Source organism: Chinchilla lanigera, unplaced genomic scaffold (assembly GCF_000276665.1).
Source record: "Chinchilla lanigera isolate Chin_1 unplaced genomic scaffold, ChiLan1.0 scaffold00015, whole genome shotgun sequence".
NCBI lineage: Eukaryota > Metazoa > Chordata > Mammalia > Rodentia > Chinchillidae > Chinchilla > Chinchilla lanigera.
In genome coordinates, this window is record NW_004955416.1 from 20,817,481 (window position 1) to 20,827,923 (window position 10,443).

Below are 10,443 nucleotides of genomic sequence, written 5' to 3' on the forward strand. Positions count from 1 at the left end.
AGAACTTTTTGGGAAGGGATGGGTCGGGGGGTCTTGGTCACCCACCAAGGTGACTGATGCCTATCTAGACTTTACTGGATGAGGTGTTACCACTTATCTTATCCTTGGGGAGGCATGTAGGCCTGGTCATTCCACCTTTATCTTGAGATCTGGCCTCCAACAGATGTGACTCTGACCACAGTTGTAATATATTTTTCATCTTTTGCATTGACTCAGGGGTCCAGCTCTGTCTGACTGCCTATAATATTTCTACCTAACTTAACTATCTGTAATAATAGCATTCAAAATCTTCTGACTATTTTGAAATACACAATACATTGTCATTAACCACAGTCACCCTACCAGAACTTGTCCCTCCTACCTGTGTACCCACCCATCAGCCTCCACCCCTTTCTACCTGACCCCTCCCTCTGCCCACTCACCTTTCTTCCTTCCTTCCTCTTTCTTTCTCCACAGAAGAAATCCAACTTCATTCTGGAAAATTGGAAAACACAGATGAGCTTAAAAGGAAAATAAAAACTATCCATAGTATGACTAGAGAAACCCTTTCTAACATTTCTGTCTCTGATTATTTTGCTATGTAAATATGCTGACATAGACTTATTTTAATGAAACTTGGATCATAACATTCTCCAGCCTGGTTCCCTCCCTTAACCCCGCTGCTTTCTGGTTGATTTATGTGTGTACTTTTGCATGCATATGCATGACCTTGGGATTTTTTTCTGAAATTACTGAAGTTTATAAAATAAATCTAACTTGAAAGATACAGCCTGTCAGTTTTTTAAAGATTCTTCCATCTAGTGTTTCAGAAAAGAGGTCAGCAGGAGCTAGTAGGGAGGCAGGCGCTGTGAGATCCCAGTTTGGAAGTGCAAGGTCTTTTTTGCTTTTGCAACCAACAGGGTGTGTGTGTGTGTGTGTGTGTGTGTGTGTGTGTGTGAGAGAGAGAGAGAGAGAGAGAGAGAGAGCAGGAGAGGGAGAGGGAGAGGGAGAAAGAGGGAGCTTTCTCTGCAGATGATGCTACAGGAAGAAGTGGCCTGGCCACGGTTTCTGTATGAGAGCAAGGTGATGCCCCACAAACCTCTGCCACCCTCCCTGAAGATTCCTATACCCTTCCTGGTGATTCCTATGCCCCCCTCAGCAGGGCAACAGAGCCATGTGTGAGTCACATGGTCTGAACATCTCTTGCCCACCAGAACCTACCACCATGGATCATGTCCACACCATGTTCCTGGCCAGTTTCCTGGCCAGCAACTCCAGACCAAACCCTGGCCAAACCAGCAAACCTCATTGCTACCCAGTGACCAGACCATCCCTTCTCGTCTTGGTTCTAACACCATCCATGTTTGTTCTTCCTGGCATACAGTCCCTCAGCCCTGGGAAACATGTCCAATTTCCTTGTGCCTTACAGCTGCTCTGTCATCACAATCACTCCAGATTAGACCTGCCCTGTCCCACCCGGTGTGCAGTTCTTATCTCTTGATTGGACCCAGAAAGCCACAGTTGGGTTTCTGACCCCATTCTCTAAAGCTGCAGGCACTTATGCAGCCGCCTGGTACAGATTAGGCCCATTTATTGCAATACCCAAATGGTAATGGCCCCAGGCTCTACCTCCCCTCAACATGCACGCACACACACACACACACACACACACACAGAGAAACTTTCCTCTTGCTCACAGCTCTCAAAGACACTGTCCCTGCAGGATCCACCCAGCTCGATCCCCAGGTCACCACAATGCCCAGGCCTGTCCTCCTGCCTGTGGACCCCAATTTTTGTATGCCACAAAAACAAGTGCCTTGGCTCAAATGGAATCACACTACAAGCTTACCTTCTCCTGCAGCACCTTGAATTTCAGTGGCTGTGTCCTTGTCTTGATTATTTCTCTACTTTGTTACTGAAACAAAATACCCCATGCTCAAAATTAAAGAGGGAAAGGTTTACTTAGCTCACAGCTTGTGGAGGTTTCAGTCCATAATCAGCTGGCCCGAACGCAGGGTGCATGGCTGAGGGGCAATTGTTCATGGTGATGGAAGACAACAGAAGCGACAAGAGCAGAAGGGAGAAGCAGAGCAAGCCTCTTTCCCTCCCTTATGTGGTACACAGGCTACCCGCCCCAGGGCCAGTGCAATACTCACACCTATAATCACAACATTTGACCATGAATCAAGCACAAACCCTAGAAGCCCACCCGGTGACTGCGTGAGGCTTTGAGGTGGACATCCAGACACAAACCATAACAGTTCCCCATTCCAAAGTAGGCTCGTGGATGGCTCTACATTTGACCTAACCTACAGCCGTGCAAGAAGGAACGGAAGGTCTTTCTCTCATTTAACAGATGAGGACCCTGGGGTTCCCAGGTTCAATGATTGCTTCTAACCACACCAAGAACAAAAGACATTTTAGGTGTGAATTTGCTGATTCACAAAGAGCTTTGCTTTGACATCACTGAATCACTCACAGCGATAGGAAAAAGCTCATTTCTACATAGCTATAGATATCTCCAGTCAGATGGGGTGGAGCACATGAACCTCAGTCCACATAGGCTCTCCATGTCCAGTCGCACATTTTAAGCACTGCTCAGCTGCAGGCTTCCATGGGCACTGAAATTCTATCTTCACAATATACACTAAGCCCAGGGCTGGAGAAGTAGACCCCTCTGGTATCTCACTACTACTTTTTGTGTAGTTCACAGAAGCACACTGAACGTCCTAGCAGCTGAGGTCTCACAGATTTCACACCACTTGAGGGTATCCCCGCTTTGACCAGCAAGGGCTCCCTGTACCACAGAGCCCCTAGGCAAGGTGCCTAGTGGGTGGATGGCAGGGCAAGGAGCAGGAAAGACAAGTCATTTTTCCCTGCAAACATTCCTGGCTCATTTGTCTGTCCAGGTTCCCAGGAGGACATCCTCTTGCTGCTGCCTGGCTCTCTTGAGCGCTGCAATTTACCTTACTCCTTTCTCCCACGTTGAGGGGAATCACATGCATCTGCCCAGACCCAGTGCATCGGGGATGTCTCCGTGGACTCTGTGCCTCTGTCCCCTTCCCAAGCTTGCTGCCTTGCCTGGGGGACAAAGACACCAGGGCAGGGTCCCAGATAGTGTAAACCTCCCTCCATCCTTCCTTCCTCTCCCAGCTCTGCCACACACCTTTTTTTTGTCTTTATTTTTTATGAGTAAATGTTTGCCATACACATTGATCACGTTTATCCTAGGGAATTTGTAACTGTACATAATCGTAATTCTTCTTTTCTCCCCTTCCAGTCCCCTCCCTTCAACCTTTCTTCCCCCGCATTTACAAAAACTTTGTTTTATTTTTTTTCTTCTATTCTGTTCTTAAATCCCATTTCCCTTCCTTCCCTTCTTGCTCCTCTCTCCCTGGTTTCCCTCGCCATTTGAACAAGGTTTTCCTACTTCCCAATATCTACCCTCCATTTTACTCTTTATTCACCCATTGGGTTTCTCACGCAAGAACAACAAAATGATCTTTAAACTTGTGTGTCTGATTTATCTCACTGATAGCCACATACTTTTTAGACTACTCTGTCTTTCTCCTATTCCTCTCAAATATTTTGTCTACCAAGCAGGTGTCTCCATTCTCCCTAGTGGTCTAAGCTTTGGAACACTAAAGTCATAGAAATCCTTCTTCCTTTGGTTTTCAGCCCTGCCTCAGAAAGGTCTGATGTGGGGGAAAAAGCAAAGAGGAGCCATTAGGAGGGTAGAAAACGCGAAGATTGGTGGTTCAGAAATATGGTGGCCTCGCAGTTTTGCTAAAGTAACCACACAGCAGGAAGAAAAGGTGAACCTTCCGATTTGGTGGCAGAGCAGAACAAAGGACCTTGCCCCTGTGCGGTAGTGGCTTCCAAGTGCCAAGCATCCCAACTTCATGACTGAGTGCCAGACCTCATGTCCAATTCAGGTACACACTCAGGATGATACTACAAGTCTTGGTCAGCCGGTGTGTGGACTGAACCGAGACAGCCTCTGATATCTGCTATCTTCTCACGAGCCTTCATATCACCAATAAATTTCTCTTGAGCCTCAGAAATGAGATTCTGTGTTCAGAGACAATCCAAGCAAAACACCAAGACAATGAATATCAAAACTTCAGACACAGAGCCAAGGAACAGACTGAAAAGAACCTTGCTTGAGAGTCTGTAAGCTGTGCCCAAGTCACAATTCCTGTCCACTGTTGGTCCCGACCAGCTCCTGAAAGAAAACAAAAACTAACTTTAGCAGATGCCACCTTCAGTAGAAGCATCTGTGGTCAGACTCACTCTTGCAGTTTATATGTTCATGTCTCCCAAAGCCTCGTGTGCTCCTAGGCAGGGTTTTGGGGGGGGTTTGATTGTTTGTTTGTTTTGTTTTTAATTTTATTTTAAAGAGAAAAAAGCAATAATAAAATAACAACAATGAAGACAAAAACAATAAAAACAATACAGGGTTTCAAAACAAGATGATGGGAATTAACCATGGTTGTTATATTACATATTGTTATCTTCAGCAAAGTTGCTCAGATTACCAGATATAAGAATGCAAGACTGATCAAACAATTAAAGACAATAACAAGTAATAAAAAAATTAGAAATGATACAGAGCTTCATTAAACAAGATGTTAGGAATTCCACAATGGTTGTTATATTGTGTATTGTTGTCTTCAAATTAGTTGTTCCACTTACCAAATGTAAGCATGCAAAATTGGTCAAGAAAAAAAAATTTTAAGCCTAACAGTCCCTTTCAATAAACCAATAGACATCAGCAATACACTTATCTCAACTATCCTCATATATAAATATATTTTTTTCTTTTTGTTTAATTTTAAAGAGAAAATATCAAAAACAAAATAACAAAAACAAAGGCATAAACAAAACAATAAAAATGATACAAAATGTCAAACCAAGGTGACAGGAAATTGACAATGGTTGTTATATTACGTGTTGTTATCTTCAAAGTACTTACTCAGATAAACAAATATAGGCAGGTAAGATTGATCAAACAATTACACATTAACTGTTCCTTTCAATAAATCAATAGAAATTAGTAGTACAATTATCTTAGCTATTTTGTGTATATAAATATACCTATTTTTCCTCTTCTTTTTTCTTTTTTTCTCTTTTTCCTTATCCCAGTTGTTCCTTCCTATTTGAGCAGTTTCTTCCCTTTCCCTATTGTACTTTTCAGATTTTATATACTCTTTCAGGTTCTTATACTAGGGAGGCAATACAATGTTTACACATGTGAGTCTTATTTATCTCACTTATGAGTATGGTCTCTAGTTGCATCCATTTACCTATGAAAGCCTCAAGTTTATTTTTCTTTACAGCTGAGTAATACTCCATTGTATAAAAATACCACATCTTTTTTATCCATTCCTCAGTTGATGGACATTTGGGTTCTTTTTAAGATTTATCTATTACAAATTGGCCTGCTGTAAACATGGGTGCATGTATATCACTGTGTATGATGTTTTCAGTTCTTCTGGAAAAATACCCAGAAGGGGAATAGCTGGGTTGAATGGGACCTCTGATCCTAGTTTACTGAGAAATCTCCAGACTGATTTTCACAGTGGTTGCACCAGTCTACACTCGCACCAACCATGGAAAAGCATTCCTTTTCCCCACAACCCCTCCAGCATTTGTTATGGGTTGATTTCTTGTTGATAGCCATTCTTTCTGGAGTGAGATGGAATCTCAGTGTTGTTTTAATTTGCATTCCTCAAATGACTAATGATGTTGAACATTTTTTCATGTATTTATTTGTCATTTGTATTTCTTTATCAGAGAAGTGTATATTCATCTCAGATGCCCATTTTTGTATTAGGTCTTTGAATTTTGGAGACATGATTTTTTTTAATTCTTTAAATGTTCTAGACAGGAGTCCTTTGTCTGAGGGACAGTTGGCTAAAAGTTTTTCCCAATTCGTGGGTTTTCTTTTAACCTTGTTGGTGATATCCTTTGATATGCAAAAATATTTCAGTAAGATGAGATCCCCATTGTTTATTCTTTGAAGTATTTCCCATGAAGTTTGGTTTTTGTTCATGAACTCCCTGCTTACCTGTGTCTTCAAGATTTCCACATACTTTCTCTTCCAGTAGATCTAGTGTTTCTGTTTTAATACTTAGATCTTTAAGCCATTTTGACTCTATTTTAGTGCACGGTGATAGGCATGGGTCTAGTTTTAGTCTTTGGCATGTGGAAAGCCAGTTATTCCAGCACCACTTATTAAAAAGTTATCTTTCTTCCAGTGAACATGTTTGGCCCCTTTGTCAAAGATAAGTGTGTTTGTGGTTGTGGCTGCATCTTCTAGTCTGTTCCTTTGATCTTCAGGTCTGTTGTTTTGCCAATCATTGCAGATTTTATCACAGTAGCTTTGTAGTATAATTTCAAGTCAGGGATTGTGATGCCACCTGCCTGGTCTTTGTTGCCCAGGATTGCTTTGCTATTCTAGGTCTCTTCTGGTTCCATATGAATTTTAGGAAAGTTTTCTCTAGATCTGTGAGATATACTAATAGCATTTTCACTGAGATTGCACTGAATCTATATAACAATTTTTGAAAGGCAAGGGAATTATGCAGGTGCTAAGTGTGACATTAGGAGGTGGGGCCTGGCCAGAAGCGGCTGGTTACTGGGGGCATGGCCTGGAAGGATGTTTCTCCCTCCCCAGTATCCCCCGTGTCCCTCTCTGCTTCCTGGCCACCATGATGTGAGCAGTTTTACCTCCACCATGTCCCATCTGCCATGTCATCCTGCCTTGGAGCCAGCAAACCATGGACTGAACACATAAGCCAAAATATACCTCTCCTTCTTTAAGTTTCAGGCTTTGTGCATTTTGTCCCAGCAACAAGAAAGTTACTAAGACACCCATGCTACCCCTGCCTCCAAAAAAGTGCTCCTTGGACCATGAAATCAAATGTTGGGGATGAAGGGCATTTCAGAGACAGCTCCAAAAGCAGCCCTTCCCAGTAGAGTGCCCTGAGAAACTCCAATGAAAAGCTGCTACCCTGCAGCACAGGAGCCCCCAAATCTCTAGGGGTTAGGGCCACAGATTCTCCAGGAAAACCGCCCCTTCAGTGCCTGCTGCTCCCCCATGGCCATACCACCCTTCTGCTCTCCTGCACCACCAAATGTGCATCTGCATCAGAGATAACCCACAGCACCAGGGAAGGGGTGAGCGGGAGGTACTGTGCCCATTCCTCTGAAAGGACTGACACGAAGGCTCAATGCCCCACCACCAACTGCTGTAGAACACAGAGACAGCAGCTCTCTACAGTGGTTCAGCCTGGCCAGCGTGCCATGGTGAATTCTAATATGCATCCTTCTGTTCCTGCTAGCAGACAAGTCTCAGAGACCAGAGGGGGCAGAGAGCTGCTCTCTCAATTTCCCTGCCCCGTGCTGACCTCCGGCCCCAAGTGAACTCCAGAGGAGATAAAGGACTGAGGCTGATCAGTTCTCCTGTTTGAAGATCAGTCTGGAAGTCGTCGTTCATGAGTGCCTTTAGTTACACTGCCATTGCTGCCTCACTGTTCTAAATTGATTCAAACCATTTACCTTTCATCATCATTTTGACTTTGGGGAAGAGCTAGAACTTGTACAATACCAGATTCAAGGAACAAGGTAGATGAGGACACACCATATTTTTACACCTGACTTTCCACTGGATGGCACTCAGCAGCAGCATTCGCCATATTTTTTATCACACCTGGTAAAGACATGAAAGAGGACTTTCAGAACTACTTCGGAAAGTGGCAAAAATGAAGGTGGGACAAGTGTATTTGAAGCAAGAGGGAATATTTTAAAGGGAACTAATTGCAATGTGTCTTTTACAATAATAACTTCTTTTAATTTGATCACCCCTTGTATTTTTTTTCATATTATGTGAGTTGCTGCTGAAAACCTGATTCTGACTGGCTTGAACAAGAAAGGGGACTAATCCAGTTCAAACACATGCGGGCCTTGGGGTGCATGGTGGTCAGGCCTGGCCCCGGTTGCTGTTACTCAGCATGTGCCTTTCCCATAAACTGGCTCTGAGGAGCAGGCAGGGGTTCCTTGCTTTCTTTGTTCCTTCTGGAAGCTACAGCCCTGCTGCCTACCCTGGAAGCCTGAAGAACGTCTGGAGCAGTTTTTCTAAGGCCATCAGGTATGCAGCCCATCACCAAGGCAAGGGATAAGGGGCATCCCCTGTGGGTGGCACCGCATCACACACACACACACACCACACACACACACACATGCACACATGCACACACACACACATCCTGGAAACACAGCCCAGAACTGGCAGCCTGCCATGGAGGAGCAAACTCAGCAGAGTGCAGCCCAGGGTGACAATCTAGACATGTGGTTACCTTCCCAACATCCTTATTCCTCCTGTTCAACTGCGTGTAGTCACTAGGTTGATTGAACGGGCTCAACACACCTCAGCCACAGGATAGGGCCTGGCTGGGTTAGCGGTCCCACCCACAGGGATGCCCCTCACCCCTTGTCTTGGTGACGGGCCACATACCTGATGGCCCACTCCTGCACTATTATATCACAATGTCACTCCTTCTTAAGAAGGCTCAGGTCTGAACCACTGACTTAGAGTAATGCTTCTCAAGCATTATTACAACAGGAACCTCTCTGAAAGCTTGTTAAAATGCAGGCTCCAGCTCACTAGCTGACTTATTAACAGATATGTTAGTGAAACCCAAGAGTCTGCATTTCTAGCCAGCTGTGCACAGACAGGCTTAGAACCACCACCTTAAGGCACACAGGTAGTGCCCAGCCCACTCTGAAATGGCACCAGTGAGAATCAGTCTTGCCATGAGGTGGAGTGAGTAGAGGCTGGGGTTTATCCTGCCTCTTGCTTCAGAAGACCCGTACCTTGAGCCCTTGAGTTCTCTGACTTCGCCTCCCTGGGCTAGAAGATAGCCAGATGCCTCACTGGGGACCTGGGTTTGAAAGCTGGAATCTGAGACCTTTTATGGAGCTCAGTCTTCCTTTCTATAATAAACAACAGCTTTGAGACTCCCACCTTCGGAGTTGTGCAGCTGGGAAAGAGCTGGACAGGGCTGAGAGGCCTGGGGAGAGCCGAGACTGGCTGAGTCCTAGGGTGTGGACATCAGAGTTGGTGGTGGGAACCAACAGGCCTTGGGGACAGGCTCAGGTGGGCCTGTGGCATCACACCGGGGCCCTGAGCTGGGCAGGAGGCCTGGCTCCACTGTCTTCCTTCCTGATTGACTCTATCCAACTTTGCATAGGGGAGCAGGGAGCAAGGAGTGAAGGAAGAATTCTAAAGCTCCGGAACCACCATTCCCATGGAAATGATGCCAGATTTCTATTTTTAAAGCAACAGCAATTGCCTCTGGGTGTATTCAACCACAGAGTATCCTCAACCCACGGCTGTCCAACCTCAGGCTGTTCCACAGAGGAAACCACCGCAGACCACCGCAACCTGCTCCTGTTCTACCTGCCCTTGCAAGGGATGCAGGCTGTCACGTGTGTGTGGCCTCTGAGTCAGAACAATCCCTAAGGCCTTATCTGTTCTGCTAGCAGAGCTGCTGCTGCACAGGAGAGAGAAGGAGTGAGTGATAAGGAAATTATGGCTCATTCATGTGGTGAAATGCTTTGGAGCCATTGAAAATGTGCTTTAAAAGAATTTCCAGTGCCATTGCAAACATGTTCATGACTGAAAAGAGAGAAAAGGCTCAAATAACATATTTACATATGTACACAGAGGTGTGAGTGTACATGTATATCCTTTGCTAAAACTCGAAACAATACATATGAAGAGAAAAGATGAAATGTGCCAAAAATAACAATACTTATCATTGGCTATTAGGAGAGTGTTTGGTTTTAATTTTCCCAGTTAACATATTAGTTGTTTCTATATTTTTGTGTCATATTACATTTATTTATTATCAAAAATTTAAGAAGTTAGACTGCAGAGGACAGGATACTATAGGAAAATAACCAAACAGAGAGATATACATTTTTACCTATTTTTAGTCCTAGAAAAATCAGACCTGTTTTGGTGTATAGTATTATGTTGAATAGTCAACTATCATCCAAACTGTCCCAAGGCCCTTTCTGTCAGAGAGACAGCCAGTTGTTGATGGAACCTGGACGGCCTTTCCAAGTCTTTCTTTCTTCTTTCTTCCTCTTGCCCTTGCCCTAGTCAGGTTGACCTCCTTGATCTGCACTAAACCTAGTGGGTGCCTTCCTGCCCCATGGCCTTAGCACTGACTGTGCTAGGCCCTCCACCAACAGTGATCCCTACTGACATCTGCTGACCTGCCACCTTTACTTCCTCTGGGCTTTGTCTCTGAATACTTTCTTCGGGAAGACTTTCCTGGAGCCCTATTTAAAAACCCCCTACCCTAGTCCCTTGTTTTTGGTCCCTGGGACAAAGTACCCAACTCTCTCAACCTTGGAAGAGAAAAGGTTCATTTTAGCTTATGGCTCAGAAGT

At 44.5% G+C, this 10,443-nt stretch overlaps 1 long non-coding RNA gene across 1 annotated transcript; it reads right to left on the reverse strand.

Annotated features, from left to right (window-relative positions):
• Window positions 1–421: 421 nt before the first annotated feature.
• LOC106148125 lies at window positions 422–4,205 on the reverse strand. The gene is made up of 3 exons (XR_001233289.1): window positions 4,138–4,205; window positions 1,829–1,894; window positions 422–474 (listed from the first exon to the last, which is right to left on the reverse strand). It is a non-coding gene; the product is annotated as an uncharacterized LOC106148125 (long non-coding RNA).
• Between the last annotated feature and the right edge of the window lie 6,238 nt (window positions 4,206–10,443).